The sequence below is a fragment of the Cylas formicarius genome, unplaced genomic scaffold (genome assembly GCF_029955315.1).
Source record: "Cylas formicarius isolate icCylForm1 unplaced genomic scaffold, icCylForm1.1 PGA_scaffold_6__28_contigs__length_40554024, whole genome shotgun sequence".
NCBI classification, from domain to species: domain Eukaryota; kingdom Metazoa; phylum Arthropoda; class Insecta; order Coleoptera; family Brentidae; genus Cylas; species Cylas formicarius.
In genome coordinates, this window is record NW_026844347.1 from 2,484,086 (window position 1) to 2,510,639 (window position 26,554).

At 33.7% G+C, this 26,554-nt stretch overlaps 1 protein-coding gene across 3 annotated transcripts in view; it reads left to right on the forward strand.

Annotated features, from left to right (window-relative positions):
* Positions 1 to 26,554, forward strand: part of LOC132702829 (uncharacterized) — an 85,522-nt gene that overhangs the window by 17,527 nt on the left and 41,441 nt on the right. The window lies entirely within an intron of this gene.

Genomic DNA, 26,554 nt, shown 5'->3' on the forward strand with positions numbered 1-26,554 from the left:
GAATTAATTCTACTGGCGTTACCACTTAATCGCTAGAAATGTTACAATAGTACCAAAACGCCAACCATTATATAGATATGATGCATGCAAGCAAAAAGCAAAAGATTCATATAGGCAACCGCGATTTAAATTAAATGCGGCTCATAAACTCATTAGTGCCTATTAATATATTACAATTCATACTACTCGTCCAATAAATTAACACTTGCATAGCTAAAATTGCTTTATACAGTATTTTCTATAGTTTTTGTTACAATACTTATCAAATGTTTTTTATCTAGTTTTTTATTTTTTGGTATTTGCATACATAAACAGTTTTCGGTCATGTGATCTGTCCTTCTGTCTGTCCTAGATATATGTTCCACTCGTATGACTGCAACGTATATAGTTGCACAATTTACGACCTTCGACTGGCTGGCTGACCGACTCATCCTAACATTACATCAATGTTTCATCTTTACGACGACAATCCGAAACGCCGGAGTCAATTGGCAGTTCAACTGTCACTGCAAATATAGATATACTTGTCCTTTATTCTACAATAAGATCCCAGACATCTGAGCCCTACTACTACTTCCATTCAAAGTCAATCGCCCTTTGAATAGGCCTCCTCGCTCTTTTTGGTATGTAAAAACACAAGGTGCACGGAACCTCGTTCTTCTTCACGCTGAGGATATCTTCCTTAGTAGATGATGAGTGGTCTTACCACCAGAATACGATTACGAGAGACTAAGCCACATCAGATGCGTGCGTTTCAGAGTAAGTCGGTCCAGGAAAACTGGTAAAAGCATCCTCAAATTATTTTTTCTGCGAACTGGTTTCAGCGTCACCATTCGATACTGCCTCTGATGACTCTATACACCAGAAATCTGTATAGATACGTGTGAGTAGCCTTAACAGTTTATAGGTCGACCACTGAAGATACCCTTAGTTTGGAGTTCACTCAGTGGGAGAAAGCAAACACAATCATGAATCTGTAACATGCCTTTAATGTTTGCGAAGAGAGGAGTTTTATTAATCAGAACAATACCAAGTTTCCTTAATTATTTGTTTTGCTATAATGAAGTTCATAAACTTTAAAAAATTTATTATTATAAATTTTTGATTTTTTAATTTTTATGGTTTTCGACAGAATAATTTCAATTGTTAATCATTAAATAGACAGTTGTCTAAAAGGCAAAGATGGATTTGCGCTCTTTATTTATAGGAAGTAAACACAATTAAATTAGAACAAAATTTGTTCAAATTTTCAGAGTTTTTCATGATTTATGACATCTGTTTCGGCAACACCGTATACGTATTTGCCGGTGTTGCCGAAACAGCTGTCATAAATCATTAAAAACTGTGAAAATCTGAACATTTTTTATTCTAATTTAATTGTGTTAAATGGATTTTCATCAAGTAAAAGCCACCTCAGTCCAATAGAGTAAACTATCAACCTCAGTTTTCACAAGTAAATATTTCGACACTAATAAGCTGCAAAAAGTGACATATTTACATGTTCATTAGTTTTCATTAACATGATCTGATTTTTGGTGATTTGTCTGAAGAGGAGAATAATATGGTTTCTCAAAACACAATAACCCCCTTAAAAAATGAACGACCTTGGAAATTGATCTACTTTTACGTTGAAAAAAACAACTATAAAGAAAGAATCGAATTGCTAAAATAATTACGGCAATTCACGTGCTTGGGTACAGGTATCAAGATTAACACAAATATTGCAATATGTGTGTAATTTTGTTATTCAAAAATCGCAGCAGACAACAATAAACATTGACTGGGAAAATTGCTTTGAGCAATGCGTTTGCTTTCTTCGTTCTCTCTTGAACTGTGGCAGAGGTCGGCACCATGAACTTGGACGTTAAAGTCGAAGAAAAATAACGATTAATGCCTTTGTCCACTGTAGGCTTTATGTTCGGTTTCTCAGGGTCGAACTAACGCACAAGTCTAGGTAAAAATAATTATTTTTAAAAGCAGATTTTTAAAATGTTATAGGGCTATTTAGATTTTTTCTTAATTCATTGTTAGATATAAATCTAATCTACAGAAACTATAATAAACTTCCTTTCGTAAGAAATATAGGACAAGAACCGTAATTGGTATTAAATATAAACATTTTATAAGAAAAAATAGAAATATATATATATATATATATATATATATATATATATATATATATATATATATATATATATATATATATATATATATATATATATATATATATATATGTTCGAAGTGTTTTCGGAGCGCGAGCATTGAAGATGCCAAGTGAGATTTTGGCGAAACGTCTGCAGGATTCCAGTCGGATGCAGGATTTGCAGGATTCCGGTCGGTTGCAGGATTCCAGTCGGAGTTCAACGAGCGAACGGATGATATCCCGGAATATAGTGTCATCATATATATATATATATATATATATATATATATATATATATATATATATATATATATATATATATATATATATATATATATATATATATGTATATATATATATATATATATATATAATTAGCTATTTAAATTTAATTATTTGGAAAACAAATGTTGTTTTGTTCTGTATGTTGTGTGAGCAGATAAACCCATTTTTCTATCGAATTAATTAACTAATAAAATTCAATAAATAGACCCTTTCGTTTTTTTTTATTCTCTGTGCAATAACCACCAATACCAATAAATTAGGTTAACCCATCCAAATTTTCGAAAACAATAACTTAATTCCCATTTACTTAAGGAAATAATTGTACTGGGAAATCGAATATCAAATGGCATTAGCGAATTAGCCAAATGGGCCATACGGACCTGCACGCATTTCAAAAAACCTTAACATCGTGGGTAGATGCGATTCGAAACAAGCCGTGTCACATATACAAGTTCTCATACGAGCGAATACCTAAAATACGATGCAATCCGAGACAAGAAAAATCGAGATTAACATCTCGTTTATTTTAAAATTTACATCTATTTATTCGTTACATGTATAGGTACGTCCACAGTATATAAGGGGTTAAATCAATGCGTTGTGACTCCCGTGTGACCTTTGATATGCGTGTGGGAGATCTGAAAATATCGAGTCCCGGAACAACCGCACTGCGTGCATTAATTAACATTGGAAACAAAAAAGATTTAAAGGCTTCGACAGCTGCGAAATTTCTGAAAATGGGATTGGCTAATTCTTAGCTAGAAAAATAAGGTCATGATAGGTAGTAAGGCCACACTAGTTTAAAATTAAGAAAAATTAAAAAAGGAGATGATTTGCATCTCTTAATGAGGAACAATTAGAAAAAGTGTATTTTGCTGTTTTTTTTATTAATATTAAGAAGCATCGATGTCATCGATCGTTATATATACGAAGAACGAATACTGTGTACGAAAGTACTTAAAACAGTTACTTTTTTATTGACATAGAACGCCATTTCTGCACTTTTCTGTAGTGTATTTAAATCCATTGCAATCTTTGCATTTAATTTTTCTTTCCGCAATGGCAGACCCATATCCCATTTTATCGGTCCTAAACTCTGTTTAAGGCATATGTTGAGTCGGCCCTTTTTTTCGCTTTTCTGCAAATTGTTTACTTGGTTAACTTTTAGAACTAAATAAACGTTTTTCTTTTTCATTTTTTTTACTCCCTTCTGTAAAATACCTAACTATACACCGATCTAGGGTTCAGGAAGCATCACTTTACCACGTGAGTTTCTTGTCCGACGGATTCGAGCCCCTTCGGACATTTCCGGGATATTACCGCACGGGTTTGGGAGCAATCTACTATTAATATATACTATTAATATGCTAATTATGCAACAAGTGTGGTAAACAGCATTTGACTCACGAGTTTATTTGCGCATTTAGATTTATAATGAATGAAAGTCTTAGCATATGCACTGCACACGTTTCGGTTTCCGACCATCATCAGAAGCGAAATACTTCAGCAAAACTAATTGGGAACCAGTCTCAACAAAGGCTTCTTACAGCAAAGTAGGGTGATTAATTTATTATGCAATTTTAAAATTGTACCGCCATACTTTATAATGGCCTAATAAGAAAATATCAATTTTAATTAATCGCTATACATTTCAATTTTCAAGCCTCAAGTCTGATGGGTCTGACAAGAGTTGGTTGACACATATGGTGACTAAGACTAAGAGAGCCTTTGGGGTTCCATTCTAATTTGAAATTTGAACTCATTTGGAAACTTTCTGGGATATACCTAAATTTAGTTTAGATACCTTAGATAACTAAGTAAATTAATTTAAATTCTTTAAGTAAGAGAGTGGGCTGGCGTGTTGCAATATTTAAATCTAAAGAACGTCTACTGTTCACTGTCAGTAGCGAAATGAAAGTATTCTTAATTAGGAATTGTGCTTATATATGAGCCCATGAACGAGTATGTGGTTACATGTAAATTCACAATTAACTATACACAGTTCCTTGTAGTAATTTACCATAACTAAATGTCGTGGTCATTTTTACGAGCATAAGTTCTGTCAAATGTATAATTTCGCAAAAATTTTATTACGCAAAGCGACCATTAATAACACATGCGAGTGAAATTTTAAGTAAGACTAAAAAGCAACATAAAGAAGTAAAACATTGTAATGAGAACATCTGGGTTACTTTTTCTACTCAGTCAGTCCCGTCAGATTTTTCTTATTTATTTATTCCCTCTAAAGAAATACGGAAAATCGGGGTAAATTAAATTATTTGGCAGAGTGATGGTTCTCACCCTTTGTTTTGGTTTTACCTTAGAGTCTTCAAAAGATTCTGGGACAATTCATATGTGCAACATGTCCACTGTTTACATAAAATCTGAATCGAATATGTTTTTCTCAAAATTAAGTTGTAACCTGAAACCAAGACAAGACTATCGCTGCATGGAATTCTATATGAAACGTAATATGTATCCCTTGTCGGGTGGTTCACAGGAGAGACTGGATGTAGTAGTATTGCAAAATAGATAACGAATATAAACCGGAAACATTGGCACTTTGGACATTGGCATATTGTTACTAGAGATCGGACCCATAAGGTTTTAATACGTCATCGACTTTGAGAAAGGATTGATTTTGTTCAATACTGCCGTTTCAAACTTGCATCATCTAAATACGTTTTTAATCCCACATTTCGACAAGTATCAATAGGCGGGATCAAGTGATCTTTAGAATAATGATGATTTTAAAATTTTAAATAAAATCTTATTTTATTTTGTACACATTCTATAAGATTGAAAACTACAAGCCCCCGTCCGATCGCATTACCTTTACCCGGTTAATTACGTGGTATGATAAAATGGTGCAATGGGCGTATGATATTTAAAGTTCGAACCGATTAAACAGGTTCCGAATAATTGGCTTGTTAATAATAACGAATAGTTAGGCATACTTGTTGAACGGTAGCCAATAATAATACAGAGAAAATATTAGACCCATACCATCTAGTTACATGCTATAACAAATTACAGCTTGGGAGAGTGAGCTTTTAGTCTGACCGTTACTGCGACCCAAAAGGTCCATCGGAACTGTCTCCACAGTTATGGAGATTTATCTAGGTTGTTCTCTCTGATTAGACTCCACAGCTTTGATTCCAGGGTGTTTTGGTGTAGCTGCCCTGGCTGTTGCATCCAGGCTTGTCTTCTCATTAGGGTTAGATACCTATTTATTCGACCCGTCAGTATGGCTGAGAAGGTCTGCTGTGAATTTTCTAATAATTTTGACGCTTAAATATTTTGCTTCCTAAGGGAATTGTAACCTTTACATTTACATCTCAACACTCCTATGGCTACCGCTATATTCATAACGTTGACATCTGACAAATATCAAAGATACTAAAATGTCATCTCGCTTTTTGGCGTAAACAAACCCGTGTGTATCTTGAACTTGGCCATTTTGTGTGGCCATAAAAATACACAAGCATTTGTTTGCATCGTCTGCTAATGTCAATCTAGTCTGGGTACCCGCTCAGTAATGAAAATAATGAGAACCCTGCAACAGTGCGCTGCAGAGCGACTTGAATAAACAATTAGGGAGAAAGTTCTCCCTGCATTGTAAGACTTCATCGGAACTGAGGCAATTGAGGCTCATAACTGCAGGACCCTCTACGCGTTAGAACGAAAAGTAAGCACTGCTATTTAAGAAAGTTCAACTAGACGCCACTAGGGGGCAGTCGATTAAGAGCACGAGGAGCTAGATTAAGCCCTGAGGAACCATCCGCGCGACATATTTTGGCATTATGTCTCGATAATATGACGGACTACACTGAGACCTCTTTCTTATTCTTTTGAAGATTAAAGTGAAACCGGTTAAGCTTTACGCGACGATAGTTATGATAAAATATATTGGTATATTGCCCATATTTCCACTAATTGCCCCTCGCACTTACCTTGCCGCAAGTGTTGCGAATCGCGTGTGAACTTATCATCGGTGTATACGCCGAGCTGTCGTCGCTGAGACGTCCTTGAGACGTCCCGACGTGCACGCATCCGTGCTTTCAGCACGGGGTACTTTATGCGTCGAATTCAGAAATCCGATACGATCGCGAAACGAATTCGTTTAGTACAACGAGGAAAAAACGTCAAAGAGAGCATTACACAGACTCGCGGTAAATTTATAGTTATGGGGAGTATCACCTGCACTCGCGTATGTCCGTACTCGATAAAGTATATTCTTATTTGCAAAAGTTATTAAAAATAATTGATCCGGATATTTTATGGCTTCATAAACTGATCGGCTAATGTGAAAAGTACACAACTTTTTTTTTTGCTCCCGACGCATTTTCTACCACCACGGTGAGATTTAAAGTGATGAACAATTTCAATATTTCTTAAAAGTTCATTTGAGATAACGAACACGGTGGTTGTACATAATCACGAGGACGTAATAGGCAATCAATTTTGTTTGATATTTTAACCGTAATTTAGTAGGTAAACTTTTCACCAACAACATTGAGTTACATGCTCAGTTAGAATAGAACAGAAAACAATGCTATAATTTATCTTGGAGGCGTCCACTCACCACATCAACGCAGGCGAGAAGTTAATTCTTCCATGTTTATTTATTTAATTTTCTCATTGCTAATAATAATTTATTTTATTATTTATTAAGGAGGTTTTATGTTCGGGAAGCGAATCCTTTTTGGTGTGGGGTTCCAGGTAAAATTATTAAAAAGATGTCTGTGTTTTTAATTTGGTTTCATTACTATTATTCATTATATTTTTACATCATCAATAATTCTAATACTGTTGTGATCTACGCTGCTACTGGTACACTATTTATCCAATTTTTTTTAGTGCATTACTTGCATTTTCTTTTTTGTATATGAAAACCAAGTTGTTCAAATCTATTATCTAGTTGATTGAGTACTTTATCGATTAGAAAATGAAAAATCTGTTATTTAAATTTATTTTGAATGCAGGTCCTAGGAATAGCTCTCAAAACAAGCACCCTCCTCCCCTTTCCAGGTAATTCAAATCTTATTCTTTGATATGTTTCAAGAAGCAATCAGCTTATAGAAAGACTTTTTATTAAATGCACAATTAACAGGGTTTACCAAAGGATTGGATAGTTGAAACATTCGACGAGAAAGAGATTAAAAAAAAAAGAACTTACTCCTGGCGAGAAGTTTGCAACTTCAATTTTTCTCTAATTCTAGTTGTTGATGAATGGAACTTGCTGACGTTTCGCCAATCATCCCGTTTGCTTCTTAAGAGCTTAACTGAAACCACCGCCGACGTATTAGAAATCCAGAAGTTTTGTAAATAGTATTACAGTAGCCTGTGAAAATTTCTTTGAAAAATTAACAGTATCATTTTTATTCTTACCATCCTCATACCAACCCCATTTGTCTATAGGCTGTTTCTGAAATTAAATTCAAAAAGAAAGTAGTTGTGCTATTTGCTAATTTTCTGATTACTTCATGCCTGTAAATATACAAATTTTTTATTATATCCGTAAAATATAATCTAATGTAAGTGATTCTTTGTTTCAATCATTCAAAATTCACCAATTTAAAGAATTCATTTGCGAAGACAGTGAATTAATAACTATAATAACAATAAAAATAATACTAATAATTAATAATTAGACAATTCAAACGAATATTGCGACAATGAATGTTTTCTTTCTATTAACCCATCCAATCAATGAAGACGGTTTATTCCCATGATGAAGTCATTTTCCCATTGTTCCAATACAAAAGATTTCCTAATTCTAATGATTCAATTTCTCAATTTGATGATTTTTTTTGAATTTCAATCAAGTTTTGAAGCTCTTGCAATTTTGTTACTCTACTGCAAGGCTGTAATTACCTCACTTATACCTGCAAACAGCTTCTGTCTTTTAAATATTTTGTTTCAGAAGCACTGCTAAATATAATTTTAAAAATAAATAATAAAGTAAAAATCAAAAATAACATTGGAAATCTTTATTCATGATTATTTATCGCGACATAATATATGTACCCCTCAAGAGTTTTGAAAGTTGTCACCGAATTGATTCAACCTTTTTTGTCCGCCCGATAATATTGCTAAATATACCAAATACAAATGGGTTCAAAAATCCTGAAACTCGTAGTTATCGAAGTATATGCTACAAAAAAAGTGAACGTTAATAGTTTTTAAATTTTGACCTTGTAGGTTTGGTAGTGATTACCAGATTCGAATAATCAATTATTTGTGTATATTAACACAAAGAATATTAATTCTCATTCGAAAAAAGTTCATTACATTGGTAACTCGTTGCCTTTATTCTAATGAAATATAGCAAAAAAAAAAATAGGAACAATATCATTAAAATGAAAAATTTCTTTGGACTACTGTAATTCTCCGAAAATACTACACTACACTACATTCTCACGACACTTGTAGACGATTTTATCAATTTATCAATAGTTTGTTAAATCCATAAAAATAATACTCAATCCAATGATGAAGAAGAAAACTTATTCATATCAATATACTAGTTTACTAGTCCATAAACAATATTTTATTGAGACAAATAAAATAATTATAATTAGTGTACAGTTCACTAAAACAACAAAGTGCAACTGAACCTATAATTATCATGAAACAAGAAAGGGTTGTGGGTGCAAAAAATCGCGTAGTTCACTATGTCATTCTTTTTTCCTCGTGCCCTAAGAAACCTAGCCTTTAACAGAGTGTCTACAAATTTTCCTCAAACAGTAGGACGCAGTTACCACAGGGTACTTCTGGCAGAGTGGAAGTTTATTTGCACTAAGAATTGAAAACTCCTTCCTCCCGGATCAGTTGTTATGCAGCAACTAGCCCTACCTACCAAAAATACTGATCTCTTTAGTTTACTCTTAATATATTACTGAAATGGCGTAATGCACTGTCTATGCTGCTCCTACGAGCTGGATTTTTGGAGAGTTGTGGTATTTTTCAACAGCAAACAAAGAAAAAACTCACTTCAGGAATAGCTAAATAGAATCCAGTAGTGGATGATAGGATAAAATTGTATAATAATATTTGTAGTAAAAAACTACATATAGCCATAAAATATATATACAAACTTATATTAATTAACCAAAACAATTGGTTGTGGTTAGTTTTTTTACTCTTTTATCTTGCCTTGATTTTTACTTTTTTTAATACAGAATCCTACCACGTGGCTTGGTCAAACTGGACAAAATGAGAAAAAGAGCAAAAATTAATTTATGAAAATAATTTCAAAAAAAAGTTTCTTTTGCAATTTATTACGATATGGCAGCGTGTGCTGTGGCATAAAGCATTGAAAAAAGCGACATAATATAAAATTCTTCTTGATTAATTGGCGTAATTACTGGATTGAATCAAACCTGGAAGATATCAAAGCCAAAATTCTTTCATTCACCTTAGAACGAAAAACAAATTGATGTCTCGATTTTTTGAAACACAGGGTATTGTTAAGTTTAAACAGTCGATACTCGTTATCCCATTCGCGTGCACCTTCTTCATATCGAAGCTATAAAAGGGGACATCGACATCTGGCTACTGCGGTTACGCGCAAGCCGGCACAGGCTGCTGGCTTAAAGACCGGTAGCAGGAGAAAAAATTAAAGAATCTTCCGCTAATGTGCAGTTCGTTTTGGTCGCGAAATAAATGACATTGTTTAATAAAATCGGAGAAAAACGCTTCGAGAAGGATGCGGTTCAACATTCAAAACGAAAATATTGAAACAGCGTACTGAAACATAACCGAACCTCCTATTAATCAAATCCTTAATTATTCTCAAGAGAAGAAGAAAGCTCGTTAACGCTTTGACCTCATGAGTCGAACATTATTACAGTTGGTACTGTTAGGGATTAGCTCCTAATATGTAGAAGCCGTTACATCAACTTTTTCAAATGAAAAAGCACGTTCATTGGTTTCGGATGTCGGCACTAAAATTTGTTTTTTGTGATTGACTAGGCCATCATTTTCATAGCATTTGTGTATTTTGAACTTAATTCATGAATTAATTGTAAGAGCTCCACAATTTATTTGCCTCTGATACAACCCGAAGTATCGCAAACTAAAAAACATTTTACTAAAATAAGAAAAAATATTTTATACAGAATATAACCTGTATTGTAAATAGATACAAAAAGGGGAACATTTTAATTATGCGAATGTTTGTCAGCCCGTTAAATATATACGGTACAATCCGAAAAAAATACTTAAATATACAAACACGTTAACTGTAAGTCTGCGTGTGTGTACAAATTTGGTAGCTTGTTTGAAGAAATACGAGACAACTCCTTGGTCATTTTTAAAGTCAGAAAACGGCATTCCTATCTCTTATTGTATGTTGTTTCAGCGTATAATTGTGTAAAAGGAAAAACAAACTGTCTAGCGAAACAAGAGGCAGCGTTCATATTGAAAAAATGCTTAACGTAGTACTAGCGGTAGTAAATTAGCTGGATCCTTTAACGATCAATTGATTAGAACCTCAATTTGAAATTATAAGGTTCTAATGTATAATATGTATGGTTTATAGTAATTAAGTATAACAACTTCTCAGGAACAGAAAACATTATTTAAATTATGCAGCAGACCATTTCAAGAACCATGTTTTATTTTTAAAAACGCGGTGAATTAGCAAATACAAAACTGTCCTTTAACTAATTCTGGTTGAACTGGTCATACCAGACGTGACGGGTTACAAAACTCGGTGCTTGACTTTTGTTGTGTACTGTTTCATCAACGCTTGTTACGGATACGTTATAAGAGGTCGTTGTGTTGACAACAATTAAGCAAGCGAATTTTGGAATTGTTATGGAAAAATAATTGACTTAACCGTTAGTTATACGCAACACTGCATTTAATAATTCTAGTTCCGCTTAAAAAGTAATTTAATGGTCTGGGTCAATACTTAGTAGTACTTAATATGAAGAAAAAATCCTCTAATAACTAGCAACAATTAAGATTTCGTATAGAGAGATACAGTGCTCGAATAGTCTCGAATCTCGGGATCAAGTCGACAAATTAGAAAGACAAATTCAAACAAAATTTTAGTTATAATTTAAGTCATATTGACATGAGTTTCAATAATGAAATTGGAAATAATTTGAAGGTACAGTTCCCAAAGCGTTCTTTAACTCATTTAGCAAAAAGGTCCAATATTGAAAAGTTAAGAAAATTGGTTCTCTTAGGAGTTTTAGGTGTGCAAAAAGAGAAATTTCTTGGATAATTCTGTAAGCAACGGTGACGCATATTTTTTTATTTTGTATAAAACACACTACTATTCACTTATAAAATCAGAACGGACATTTCTGGTGTTTTAATCACGGTTTTGAGAGCGTTCGGATATTTTCGATGTATTTTAGCCACGGTATCTTGACGTTTGTCTGATGGTCCAAAAATCTAACGATTATAAAAAAAGTAGAACATAGAACACGTTGATAAACTCCTACGCTCGTTTATTAAGCACTCCCTCTGCTGCACTTCGTTCGTGCCAAATCACAATAATGTATAAAGTTGCGGTTTGCCATTTTTAACTTTGTATCAGTAAAAAGCAAATAATCAGTTCAAGGTGTATATACTTATATTGGGGCCAACATATTGAAATTTTCGAAATAAGGTAATTTTTTTTTATACATTTCGCTGGTGATTTCTCCAACCACACTATTGTTATTGTGTTATTGTAACATTTTTAACTCTCTTTTCAGTAGATGGTCATTCAAAGCTAGATAAGCATTTTTCATATTTTCTAAGAGACGCCTTATTGCATTTGCCTTGATTTTCAGTATTAATACATCCAAAAAAAGGTTGAAACAATTTATCATAACAATAAACAGAACAAATTGCGTTGTTAATAAGTAGCCCAGTATTTACATGTTATTATAATTATAATTGGTTCAATGTTTGCTAAACATTCAACATCCTTTATAAACGCGTAATTTACTTCGCGGGCAATTTTTTTATGCGTACGTCACAGTTCAAATCCTGAAGACAAAGGCCGAGTGTCTACATTTTCGGAAGTCCTTGAGTTACCAACGATCTTTGATACAATTACGTTCTTTCAAAACTTGCTGCCGCTATGGGCCGGTGAACTATTAAACAATATTCAGCATAGAACTGTATTTTTTATGTTTTTTATTATAATGACAATCAAAATTACTAACAAGTGAATGTAGATATTTAATTCGTAATTATCAATTTTGGGAAAAATAACGTGAGCGCAAGTGCATCACTGCGTTTCCTTCATTTTGAGCACCATGTTTTTGAAGAAAAAAAAATTTTCAGAATTTTAAGCATTATAAATATCAATTCGTCAGGAAACTGGGCGTACATATAAGAAAGTTTGAGATCTCACTTGTTTTTTTTTTTTAAATTTTCTAAAATTTCTTTCCTTTAAGTATATTTTATTTATAATCATCTAAATGCCACAATAGCCACCCCACCTTCGACTTTCAATTCATTTCATTATATATCTAGAGTGTCCTGTTTATCTTGAAATACTGCCTTATCTTAAACAATATAGGAGATAAAGCTCAAAGTTAAATAAAAAAAGGTCTAATCAAATATATATTTCGATTCTAATACGCAAAATTTTAGGCACATTTACTGTCATTTTAAGGAGTCAGCTTCGTTAAACCCTTAGGCGAGTCCGATGATTTCGTTGGATGTTATTTTGATATTTTCAGTTCTGGTTACCACGTCACACTGCGCAACCATGTTCTTGGACAAATTTTATAAAAATATCTTGCTAATCTGACTGTCTGCCGCAAAAAGTACACGAAATATTCTGATGTCACATAATTAAGTAGTAGCTAAGTAGCTTATTTTCACTTTTTTGATTATGTCTAGCTTTTCGTTTTTTTTTATTTATATAATTTTGCCCTGTAATTGAATGTCATGTTGTTGAAAAAACTACAACAACATTATTTATCTTTTTTCTTTATTTTCTTAAATTTATTTCCTTTAAATATATTTTATTTATAATCACCTAAATGCCACAATAGCCACCCTGCCTTTAACTTTCAAAATGCTATCATTATATATCTAGAGTGCCCTGTTTATCTTGAAATACTGCCTTATCTTAAACAATACAGGAGATAAAGCTCAAAGTTAAATAAAAAAAGGTGTAATCAAATATATATTTCTACGGTTAATACGAGATTTCAAGCTTGAGCTATCGTTATAACATATAGTAGATTTTACAACCAGGCCATTTTAAGAAAAATAAACTTCGCGCTTTCCAAGTTAATAAATCAGCGAGACGCATACGTATTCTCGGAACCTCGGGTTCTAGTGGCTAGCGTATGTTCGGCCTTTATTTTTTTCATTTTAATAACAATTTCTTGTGCGCTATTCTGACGACTTGTGATTGATACTACGAGTCATGCGATTTTTTCCCGTACCGTACGCTACGGCCGAATATCTTTACGTCAGTTCCAAATATGGCAACGGTTATAGTGTTGGCTGGTAGTAGCAAGGATAGGCCGTTGATTGAATGATACTAGGGACAGCCAGAGGCGTACCACCAAAATTATGCAAGCTAAGCATAATTAACCGTACATCGGACGTCGATTTCATAATAAATAATTTTTGTTCCATCTCTCCAAGGAATCAGTTCACAGTAGAACTAGAATAACCGGCTGCCTTTTCTAGTTGTGCACGTGTCTTACAGAAAACCGACACACATAAACGAAGAATTGAAAAGGATTACTGCCTTTCCTCAGCAGAACAACGGATACCGAAAGGCAATCAAGAAGCAATGTAATGTATACGCGAAATATCTAGAGCATACAAATCTCATTCCCTAATATATCGGAAAATACCAGGATTATATTTTCATCGCGAATGAATGAATAATGGCCTCCCCGATTGCCAAATTTTATCCCTTTGGATCTTATATATAGCTGCATTTTAAGAAATTGATGCTAAAATCAAAAAAGTGCTAACTGTGTTAGCGACCAAGTTGATTTTGGCATCAATCACCATAATACTTTTTGGTTATTCTCGAATTTATTTTTTAGTTTTGGATTAGTTTGGTTAGTTACTTCTTAAATTATTTTGTCTGAAATTTGTAGATTTAGCGTGCCACGCTTGGAAAATAAATATAAAATAGCTACATATGTAAATAATTACCGCTTACAGATTTCAATTATGCTGCTGAATTGTTGGTTTAATATTTTGTAAAGTATATCGAAAGTATACTGATAGCAAACTTGTCAAACTATGTAGAATATAATCGGAGACATTTTCACTAGTTTGCATTGTAATAGAGACCTTACAGTTTAATGGAGGCACAAATACATTTCGAAAAGTTCTACCGAGCGCTCTCTTGCCACTTTTATGTTGTTTTTGCTGCATTCTTGCTTGTTGCCACCACAATCATCAGAATGTACTGAAGCCTAGTGTGGGCCGATTTGTAACGATCCAATTTGCGACAAGGGTAATAATCATGCAAACTATTATTTTATTTATTAACGTTTAATAACAACGATTAAGCGCTAGTAATTTATGGCATTAGTGACATTACGCCATACAAACATACAAATGAGTTGCAATGTTTTTCATGACCGCGCCTTTTTCTGTCGCCTGCATGTTAGCAACACCTGCCCAACCAATATGGCATGGCGGTATTGGCATGTGTTACGCATCACAATAATATTGTTATTTATTTTTCACTATCTGGCAAAATTTGGGTTAATATAGCCTACAGATATATCCATTTTGCACCTTCAGTGAGATATATGTCAATAAGTTCATTAAAAAAAATTAATTACTTAGTTAACAAAATTACTTAAAAACAAAATTGTTAACTGTTAAAAAAATATCTAGAAAAATACATGGGATAAGTTTTTTATTAAATTAATTTAAAGAATAATTAAATTATCGCTTTGACTGGAAATTTTATTGCAGCAAGCACTGTAAATAGAAGCGTCTTTTTTGTACGATTTAAACCACTACCTACCTACCTGAAGCACACGAATGTTAATATGCCGTCTGCTTTCCCAACTTTTGAATTTCCATCTCTCTAAATAAACAATCAGTTCCCCAAATTAGAAAAAATAAGCGTTAGCATAGAACCCTAGCTTAAGCTTAAGCTTAAAGATGCGTTTTTTTTTTCGAGTGAAAATGGCACAGTTTCAAAAAACTAACCAAATTTCTAACTAACAAATAAAAAATCCAGGTAAACAGTTTGGTATGATAATAAGCACCTTCTAAAAATACGTAATTTTATAATGATCTACATACCTAATGTAGATTAGAAAATTCAAAAAATAATAAAACTCTCGGAATTAATTAATAATAAAAAAATCTCCATGCCGAAGGTCATAGTAGACCTTTTGAAACTCAAAACTATATGTTTTCCACTATCATCTTTCTAAGGGCACTGGAATGTATTGTACAAAATTTGTGTCAATGCGTATGTATACCAACCCTTTACGTCGCTAGAAATCAATAGACAAAGTCTATCCTCTGGTAGAAAACCTTTAACCAAACGCTCCCTTCCCTAAGTTGTTCTTGTTATTTGCTTTAAACCCTTATCTCACCCATCAATGCTGTATCTTGTTAGCAGAGAAATTAATTCTTCTGTAAAGAAAAAGAACAACTGATGTACATTGGCAATGCCATACTAAAAAAAGATTTCTCCTCAATTAAAATATTACTTAATAGATGGAAAAATACCAAAATGGGGTAACACAATAAAGACTTGATTTATGCTAACATTTATTGGCAGCTTTCGGCGAAATTTTTAAATACTCGTTAATACACCTGTTGTTATTGTTTAAAAGAGGTCCATTCCATTCTGACATTTCGATAAAGTGTTACTCGGCAACTGGTCGCCACCATATTTGTCCAATTCGTGTAGGTTTATTTTCGGCTGCTTTACATCCAATCATTTAAATCAGTAATTACAATAATTACGCGGTGGCCCAACAAGACGAGTATTGATTGGGAGCAAGTGTCATTTGCCATTAACTCCTTCAAATTAAATTTGATGTTGATTTTAAATATAATTTAATCATTATGTCGTTATAAATATGTCCAAAACTTTGACATTCAAGAAGGCGAGTCAAGACATTGATAAATACAGCTACAATGACAACCAACATGTTAACTTTGCTCAATAAAAAATATGCAGCGAAAACTTGGTATGTTTATTGTTTTTTTTTAATATTTATTGAATGAGTTAAACTAAATCGCTTAATTGCAATACATCTACGTCAAAATGTGCTTGCTTTTTTATTATCATTTTCTTTTCTTTTCTTTCTTCGCTTTTAAAGAAACGTCAGCGTTATTTTCCGGCACCAAAGGTTTTAGTGTGCAACCGCATCTGATAAATTTTGTTACGTTTTTCCAGGTTTTCAATTCTTTAGTTGAAGATGATTACTGAAGTGATCAAAACATCTTCTCACGAAATTATTTTATTAAGAAACTTTCTGTAGATAGTGTTTGACTGTATAGATAGATGTAGTCTAGGATGTTTAAGCAGACTTCCGATGGTTGAATAATATTATGTCATCATCATATTTTGTTTTTTGCATAATAATAATAAATAAATAAAACGGACAAAACTTACTTTGTTGTTCAAGGTATTTTATTATATAATGGTAAAGCAAGATAGTCTACTAAACAACAATAATTTCGAGCACCCAAGTGTTTATCTTCAGCTAAGCCTAAAATAAAATATTTAAGTGTCAAGGAGTAACTAACCAAGAGGTAAACCGGAGTCCTAAAGGTTAAACTTACTTGTAATATAAAACAGCATCCCGTCCTGAGCAGAAACCGTGAACTAATATTAATTAATTAATATGGGTATATTCATTAATTGTTTAAACGGTTTTCATTTGGTAAATTCGTTCCTAAATATCCAAATTAGAAAAATCGTGCGGTCCTTTCGCTGAAATAGTTAGATGACAAACAAACATTATTGCTAATCAACCTATTTCGCAAAACCAAAGCCAAAGAAACACAATTTTTAAAAAATGTCAGCAGGCACAGACGCTATGGAAAGTGTACTTCCCGTTAATTTGAATTCGTGATAAAAACCAATTCTAAGCGTGCGTGTTAAGTGGAGAAATGGTGTTCGAGAATTACGACACTTTCTACAATCTTCTTCTTGGTTCACCGAGTAAATTTAATTTAGATACCGTTTGAGCAAAGCAGCTCTGTCGTCGAGTATTACAGTTTCAGTGTTCACTTGATTCCGTAAGTGATCGTGAGCGGCGGTTTGTTGGTGCTTTTCTCATCGATATAATTTGTTCCGACAGAAAAACTCTTGTCGTGTTTGGTGAGTGATTTTGTTGTGACTTCGTGCGGCGAACGAAGGTATCTCCTGAGACCATCGAATTTCGCTGCGAGATTTGTCGTCGAGATATCTATCGATCGAGAATTTTGAGCTGTAATGTTACGTGGTCTTATTTTATTCTTCTTCGGCGGATAGCGATTGCAAATTAATTTTGCGAAACTGCTATGTTTTCGCAACGAGGTTCTGTAAAAGGCAATTAAAAACTCGTAAAAAACGTCTGACACAGATAAAATACTAAGTTAACACCGATAGTGGTGGTGTTTGTAGAGCCACAACCAGAGTGCTCTTTCAATTCGTCCTTTCAACCAGATTCAACCATCATCACAAATTTTTTTGCTCTATATGAAAGGTAAAATTTATTACAATTTAAATTATTTCTTGGAAATAAACAAAAACCAGCTATTCTCAACGAACTCCTAAATAATATAATATAAAACTTACCAAAACCCGCCAAATTATCTATTTTAATCAGATGCAGAGAAAATCAGACTGAATGGAAAGAAATGAGGAACACCAAAATTCTTGACTATTGGCGACTGATAAAAACTCTTTTCTTTTATAAAACTATCTTTAGAATAAATTTTTATTCAATTTTTTGCGTTTCATAAATAATTTAGATTTTACACTTGTTTCCGTTAGCATTGGAGGCACCTTTCAATATCGTAAGTATACTTCTCATAATATGAATCTGCAAAGATGAAATTTTTGTAGCTTGGATTTTTCAACCCTCACCACTGGGATCTCGGAATAGCAATTCATGGTAAAATTTGGAAGAAATATACAAACTGTTTAAGATTTATCTCTTGGTGAAGCTTTAGGGCATTCCGAATTTCTTAAAACATGGTTTACTTTCATTATGCTTATGTTTGTTTGTTATATATAATTTAATTTTGTAATTCCAGAAATTCGAAAAATGAAAGAAAATATTTTTGTCATGGTAAAAATAGATTTTTGAATCGTATTAAAAACTGAACCTTAACTAGATACTAAAATGTGTCAAACCATCTCGTTGTCTTCAAGTTATTGCATAGAAATCTCGCAGAACTTGATGAGATGAAAAACGAAGACAAATATATCAGAAGATCGGTGAATGAGGTAAAATTAACAGTAACTTATTGTAAACTGTTCAATAAAAGTGCACATTCTCCGCGAAAATATAAATTGCCCTAAATCCACAAGTCAATTTTACTGCGATATGGATGCGTCTTAACGCGATAGCTCATAAAAAGTGCTACCAAATTCACATTATTCAAAAACTACCATGGCAGATGTCTCTGAAATTCACATTGCCGATGTCATAACAACTACTAAAAATTAACGTTGACAACGACTTAAATAAAAGCTCAAAAAATTACATCTGAGAAAATCGAAGATTTAACTTTAAATTTACTTAAATTTCCAAAATGATATAGGTACCCAATTTTTTTTGTGTCAATTGACCGGCCAATTAACTGGTCGGTTGACCGAAATAATTTTAAAAATATCATGCAATTTATATTTACTTATTTTCGCGTGGTTCTGGGAACCAAATGTAGTCGATATTATCATTGAGATTCCTCGAATCGCCAAGTATCGTATTCGGATATTATTTGAAGAGGGTTATAGCTAAATTAGACATCTCAATCGCAAAATAATTTATTATAAATTTATTATTAAATAATGATAGATAACACTCTACAATTGCAAGATGTATTTTAAAACATTCTTAGACTAGTCAATTAAGAAGAGGTCAATTGACCAGTCCCAACACTAGATATAAGTCGTACGCCCCTTAAATCTCTTAGTATTTCCATGATCCCAATATAATATAATACGCATATAATAATTTCATAAATAACTTAACGCTAATATAAAATACTGGATTCATACATTGTGATGGATTCAGCTACATCAAAAATTTCAGAGCAAACTATATTCCTTGCGGTGACAATACGCGGTATCGTAAAAATAGAGCATCCCCCAAACGCATAATTAAATAAATAAAATATTCCCCAGAACAAGTTTTGGTTAGTTTGTTATAACCAGTCGGGAATGCTTAATATGTCTTGCAATTTTATCACCAACGCTAGCCCCGTGTGTAACCTTCTAACCGCAAACTGTTTGTTGCTGATTGTAGAGGCGCTTTAAAAACAACAAAAAAATGCGCTTTATCATGAGGATTTAGCAACACCACCGAAAGTGTTGAATATCTTTAGCTAGCTTTTTCATTTTTATACATAAGATAAACAGATCGTTAATCCATAATCCTTATTTATAACTCCAAGCAAGATATTCCATAACTTAATGCAATATTGTAATGTAAAACTATTTATAATATCAACTTATCATTTACATTACAAATTTTTAAAATCACAAATTTTGTAATTTTTTGTCGCAGCAGTCTCAATTCTTCCACAGAAAATCACTAAAACCAGCATTTTTTTGTTTGATTGAGCGCAAATTGAAAAAATATTTTAAATTTTCTTCTGGACATTGATATTAAACGGCTTAACCTTTTGGCAAGTGTAAACTGCGTCTTTGGGTTCGTACCATTTGAAATCAAAGAGAAAACTATAATACCTTTTGAAATCTGTTTCAAACGAACAAAACAAAGTCTGTCAACATTCTTGACAGTGCATAATTTATCGAAAGCGAAATACAATACGGAGAAACTGCATTAAAATTCATAGCTTTGAAGATTCTTCCCTTTTTCGTCACCGCCAGACCCGTAGAGACAAATAGAGCCCGCTTTTTTTTTTCGGGAATTCATTTCGCTGTCGGTCAATTCACTTTGAAACGTTTGATTGATATTTATATGATTCAAATGGCTTAACATACAATAAGGCAATTTATATGCAGATTTTGGTTTGAGCTAAGCGAAATATTTTATCTTAACCAGCAATTTGTCGGACCGGCACTTCTTATCTCATGTTTTAAAATTCTTTAGATCCGTGATCAAGAACATATTGAATTTGACCTTTTTTACGGTACCTTCAATGGACGAAGCGGCCACCATAAAAAGGATAGAAAAACGATAGTGTCAGTCTGAAACACGATTTTTCTCAAAATTTCGGAGTTATATTTTTTTATTAGTGCCACAAGGAATCGTCACTTGTTAATTTTTTATAACTCATTATAATCTTTATTATATATTGTAATTCTCTCAATAAAACTTTCTATATAGCGACGCAGGGTTTCTGAGAATGGTAGTAATTTATATTTACTCTCTGTGGGAGACTTTGACCAATAATGGGTTTTGCCATAGGTTTTTCGGGACAAACAAATAGTTTTGGTTAGTTCAAATTGCATCGTTTGCGAGAAACACAATATTCAAAACTTAGGGATAAAAAACTAACCAAAAAGAGAGGCAGATCAAAAGGTTTTCACTAATGTATTATGTAATGTATATTAGCCAACAAGTTTGATAAATGGCACTTTAGTTAGGTTTAGTTGATTTGGCACGGCGGGAGCTAGTGCTTAACAAACGAGCGACTGAAGAAGTTTCTCAACGTGTTGCATACTATAATTTTTCAACTTTTTTGGGTACATTTCTAAGCACGGATATTTTCATCAAATGACGTGTAACGTGGCCATGAGAACTGACGAACATCAAATTATCATACTTGGCTAAAATTCATAATATAAATAAATAGTATTATATGCAACAAGTTTAGAAACGCCATTTTAGTCAAGAGTTCCATTTGGGGCTAACAGACCAAAACTGACTGAAAAATTTTATCAATGCTTCACACTTTTCTTTTTCTAGGATCATTAGTTTTTAGTTTTTTTTTTTTTTAACAGAAGGGGTACATCTACACACATACATATTTTGCAGTAAGGAGTAAAAAAAAATACATAGAAAATACTTATCAGATTTTAGCAATTTCATCATGAAAGCAAACGTATTTTAGGCGAAACCGGTGATAAGTGAGAAAAAAGAAATAAGCGATCAAAGTCACGTCAAAAAAAGATGAATGAAGTTATATTTAAGTTATGACAATATTTTTATAAAAAAAAAACAAATATGTATTAAACTCTCTACTACAGAAAAATTTATTAATAAGGAACTGATTTTCTCAATATTCATCCATTCAAAAGTACACAAACAAGTTTTTATATTGTCTGACAGAGGCTGTATTCCGATATTTCAGTCTGGATTGTCAAAGTTTCCGATTTCACTACAACTTTTGTTACAATATAGTATAAGTAGTATAAGAGGTAGTATATGAAAAATATAATTTTATTCTGTCAAATGCCATTTAACACCCTTATTACATAATCTACTATTATTCAGCTGTATTTTATTATTATAAATCAGAAATTCAGTATGTAAACAATTAATAAAATAAATCGAAAATGTAAAGTCCACATAAAATAATCTTCAGGTAGCAGGAGCTATGATATCTAGTGTCATATAATAAATATTTGTTCGTACACAAACACGTTCAACCGGTATTAACGAAAATTATTACTTTTCTCAAAAAAAATGGAAGATGTAAATAATCGGGAAAATATGGAAATATCGAAGGGATACAGAACTGATACAAAAAAATTATGAAAAGAAAATTCAATGCAAATAGGCCGTGTCTGCATATTATCTGATAAACATTGTCAGATGTAAACCGAAACTGTTTCCATCCATTTAGAAGCTCCTAAACCGAGTGGAAACAGATGAGATTCCGGAATAAAATGGCTTATTTATTTTACAGAAAAGAATAAAAAGAAAACAATCGCAATCCCACGGGGATATAAATTACTAAAAGGATTATGCTAAATGCTAATAAGTAGTCAATTAATATGGCCCTGACAATAACAGCGACATTATTCGAGAAAGCCAAGAGTCCATAATGCAATCTTGTTCGTTAACATGTTAATTTGGAATTACTTTTTGGAACATCGTATTAAATAGGTACAACTAAACACGATTGTAAAAATTCGATATAACAAGCAATAATCATTCGCCTTACTCTCAAGACAGCGACGCCTCTCATAACAAAAATGCCACGATTGAATTTATAAAATTAGTATTGAAATTGTAATGCTCTCGCACCGCTGTGATGGCACAAAGAAAGGATGAGAATCTAATAAAGTTCAAGACCATCCTATTATTGAAATTTAGTTTCTCAATTTGCTTTGTTCTCATAGGGTCAGTGTCGTTTAATAAAATGTTTACATAGAGTGTACCAAATATACTGTGCAATTCAACTTACAAGAGAGTCGTTTTTGTTTTACCATAATTTTCAGCTTGCATTCTGAGTAGTTGCATGCAATTAGGTATACTATTATGTAATCAGATTCGCCGTTTTTCAATATTACATTGTTAGACGCTTAGCTTTCCCTGCCCATAAGACAATTTGTTTTTCAAAATAAGGAACACAAGCATGAAAATAAAACAAGAAGAAGAAGCACCAAGACTCTAAATTGAAATAACAAATTAACCAAAACTGATTATGAATATCAATTCGACAAATAGGCAATAATCAACCAAATATTTTATTTCCGAGTTTAAAATTTTTTGACAGAAAATAAAATAAAACCAAATATAATCGTGTCCACTAAAATAACCCGCTACAACGATAAAATACTTGGGCCAATGAAGTTAATATTTGCAATAAAAAAATGACGGGTAACTCTTCTTCCTAAAGCAGATTCACTTAAATGATCCAAAATGTACAGTGTGTCTCACTGTAGTATTAATTATAATTAAGTGATTCAGGCTTTCGCGGCCAGCGTTTGAACTGTAAGTGTTTTTGTTCGGGCTTAATGGCCGTCGTTGAGTGGAATTTCTTCCTGACGTTTCACTAGCACTAGCGGCTACCTTCTTCTGAGGTGCTTCCATCTCCGCTGTTGGATGCAGACTGACGCGCTCCCGGCCGTAAGTTGTATTTATGCCTGGGGAGTCGTGGAGGGGAGAGGGTGGGGCATTGTGTTCCTTAAGATGGGGTTCCAAATTTGTTTGAGCTACAGTGTATCTTCTTTTCTATTGAAATTATTTGTATGTTTATGGATTTCTATTGCTTCTTGTACGAGGCGGGCATGATAGCCCGAAGTGGGCGCAAGAAGCCTGTCTTCTTCAAAAAGAATGTTGTGATCCCCTTCACTGAACGCGTGTTCCGCTACTGCCGACTTGTCCGCTTGTCCCAGTCTGCAGTTTCTCTGATGTTCCTTTATCCTGCTTTTTGTCGTTTCAACGTACACTTTCAACACGTGCATGGTATGCGGTAGACGCCGGCGGCTGGCAGTGGATCTCTCTTGTCCTTGGCTGATCTTAGCGTTTGTTGTATTTTCCTTGTTGGTTTAAATATTGTGTTAATATTATGCTTTTTCAATATTTTTCCGATCCTGTCTGTCACTCGAGGAATAAAAGGTAGATAAGCACCGGCAATCGTTAGTTGTTCACCCGGATCTTGTCGTGAGGCAGTTCTGGGCCTCATAGCACATAGCACATTCTGCGAAAGGCTCGACCACCCACCAGCAACCTTTCCCAGAAAGAATTACTGGCAATCAAAAATTTGAATTCAGAGGAAGACATCGTTATGAAAACCGACGACTATAAACGCAAAATTGAAGATCTTCTTGATTCGTCAAGCTACCGAAAATTGAGTAGGGACCCAACACAAGCAAAACTCCGGAATACCAACAAACTTATCAAATCTTCCACTCTATCGGATGCGACACAGAGAATCCTCGTAAGAACAGAAGCTGTATCACCACGACTCTATGGCCAGCCGAAAATCCATGAGATTGATGTTCCACTAAGACCAATAGTAAGTGCACCTGATCACCCACGTACAGCCTAGCCAAACACATCGCATCATTGCTCCAACCCCACGTAGGAAATTCGGAGTCGTATGTCAAGGACTCAACACACTTTATCTGCAAAATTCAGGATATAATTCTCCAGCCAGATGACATCCTTGTCAGTTTTGATGTTGTGTCCTTATTCACAAAGGTCCTGGTGAAAGAATCTTTAGACCTGATCGCAAGAATTTACCCAGATGACATTGCCAAGCTTTTCCAGTCTTGCCATACGGGCAGTTACTTCTTATGGTATGGCCACTTCTACGAACAGACGGATGGGGTAGCTATGGGAAGCCCACTTAGCCCAGTGATAGCCAACGACTTTATGGAGGAATTCAAGCAGAAAGCGATCAGCTCGTCTGAATACAAACCATCAAAATGGCTCCGATACGTGGATGACACCTTTGTAATTTGGAGTCATGGAAGAGATAGACTTGATCGTTTCCTGGATCACCTAAACGCTCAACATCCAAGTATAAAATTTATCGTGGAGACAGAACAAAATCAGCTAATAGCGTTTCTGGATGTTCTAATAAAAAGACTCAATGCGAAACTAAGCCACACGGTGTACCGCAAGCCGACTCACACAGACAGCTACCTACCTACATGCCTCGAGTGACAGACAGGATCGGAAAATATTGAAATATTGAAGCACCTCAGAAGAAGCTAGCTGCTCGTGCTAGCGAAACTTCAGGAAGAAATTCCACTCAACGACGGCCATTAAGCCCGAACAAAAACACTTACAATTAATTATAATTATAAGTATTTATAATTATAATAATAATAATTATTATTATTATTCGATGATTCTAGGAGCACTTTCAAACTACATTTTGATAAATATAGTGAACTTTATCATTGAATCCGAAAAAATATTGAAATCGATGGATTTTTTTAATACTAAAGGTGTCAGTGGATCTATTTGCACATCGTTTGAGATTTCTGAGAGCTCTCCAAAATATATAACGTTTTTACAATCTTTTATGGTTTTGACTTCGGAATGAATTTAAGTCTCGCCTGTTGGAAAGCGGAAGGGACCTTCTGTTCAGCACGCGCACCACCACCCAGCGCCATATTTAAGATGTTAGCCGACAAGAACTGTGCCGTTCGGACTGCTGTATTCTAAGAGTAGTATTTAAAAGTAAGAATGGACATTTCACTGCATAGACTAATAATAATCGAGAAATCTCACCGATGAAACTCCACACAAATCCGACAGCTTTCAGCATTTGTATGCACGAAGTACCGAAGTACGGTTCTGGAATGTCATTCTGGAATTTCGAATCTATTCATTGGGGGTCACAAAGAGAAACCTAAGCGAGGTAGACCTTCATAAAAATTTACCAAAGTTAAATACCGGATTATGTCGTAAAAACGGTATATAGTTAGAGAACTCTACTAAACAGCCTGGTGGTTGGATTGCAACGGGTTTAGCGGATTATATGTTATCGAATTGGATTGTTGTTATGTATATGTTGTATACTATGCTTTTGCTACGACCTTCGCTTTTTCGCAACATTTTTGCAAAACAGCACGGATATCACAGATATATTTCTACATCCCATCGCTCCCAAACCAGTGCCTAAAATACCGGAAACCTAAGAAGTGGCTTGCGGCCGTTAGTAACGTAGCTCACGTCTCTTAAAGTCGTCTCTTATAGTGACACACGAGATAACTCTTTATTTGTTTAAATTTTTTGTATGTTTTTTTACTAAGTATTCCAGTTTTTAAGAGTAAACTAATTAATTAATACTTCAGTAGTCCCCCTCTTGCACAACATGCTCAATAGCTATGAAAGAGCTGCTACATAAGCGTATCGAAGAAAATTTGGAGTAATTAATTTAAATTCAGACGTACTCGGTACGGCGTAAAGACGGTTTCTCTATTTCGTCACCACCTGAGTGTTCTGTGACAACTATAATCGCTCAGAAATGTAGGTGTGATAAAAGTTCACATTTTCGCACCCATGATTAAATATAACAATTCACACAAATAGAAAAAAACAAACCATTGCAAAGAATTTATTTATAAAG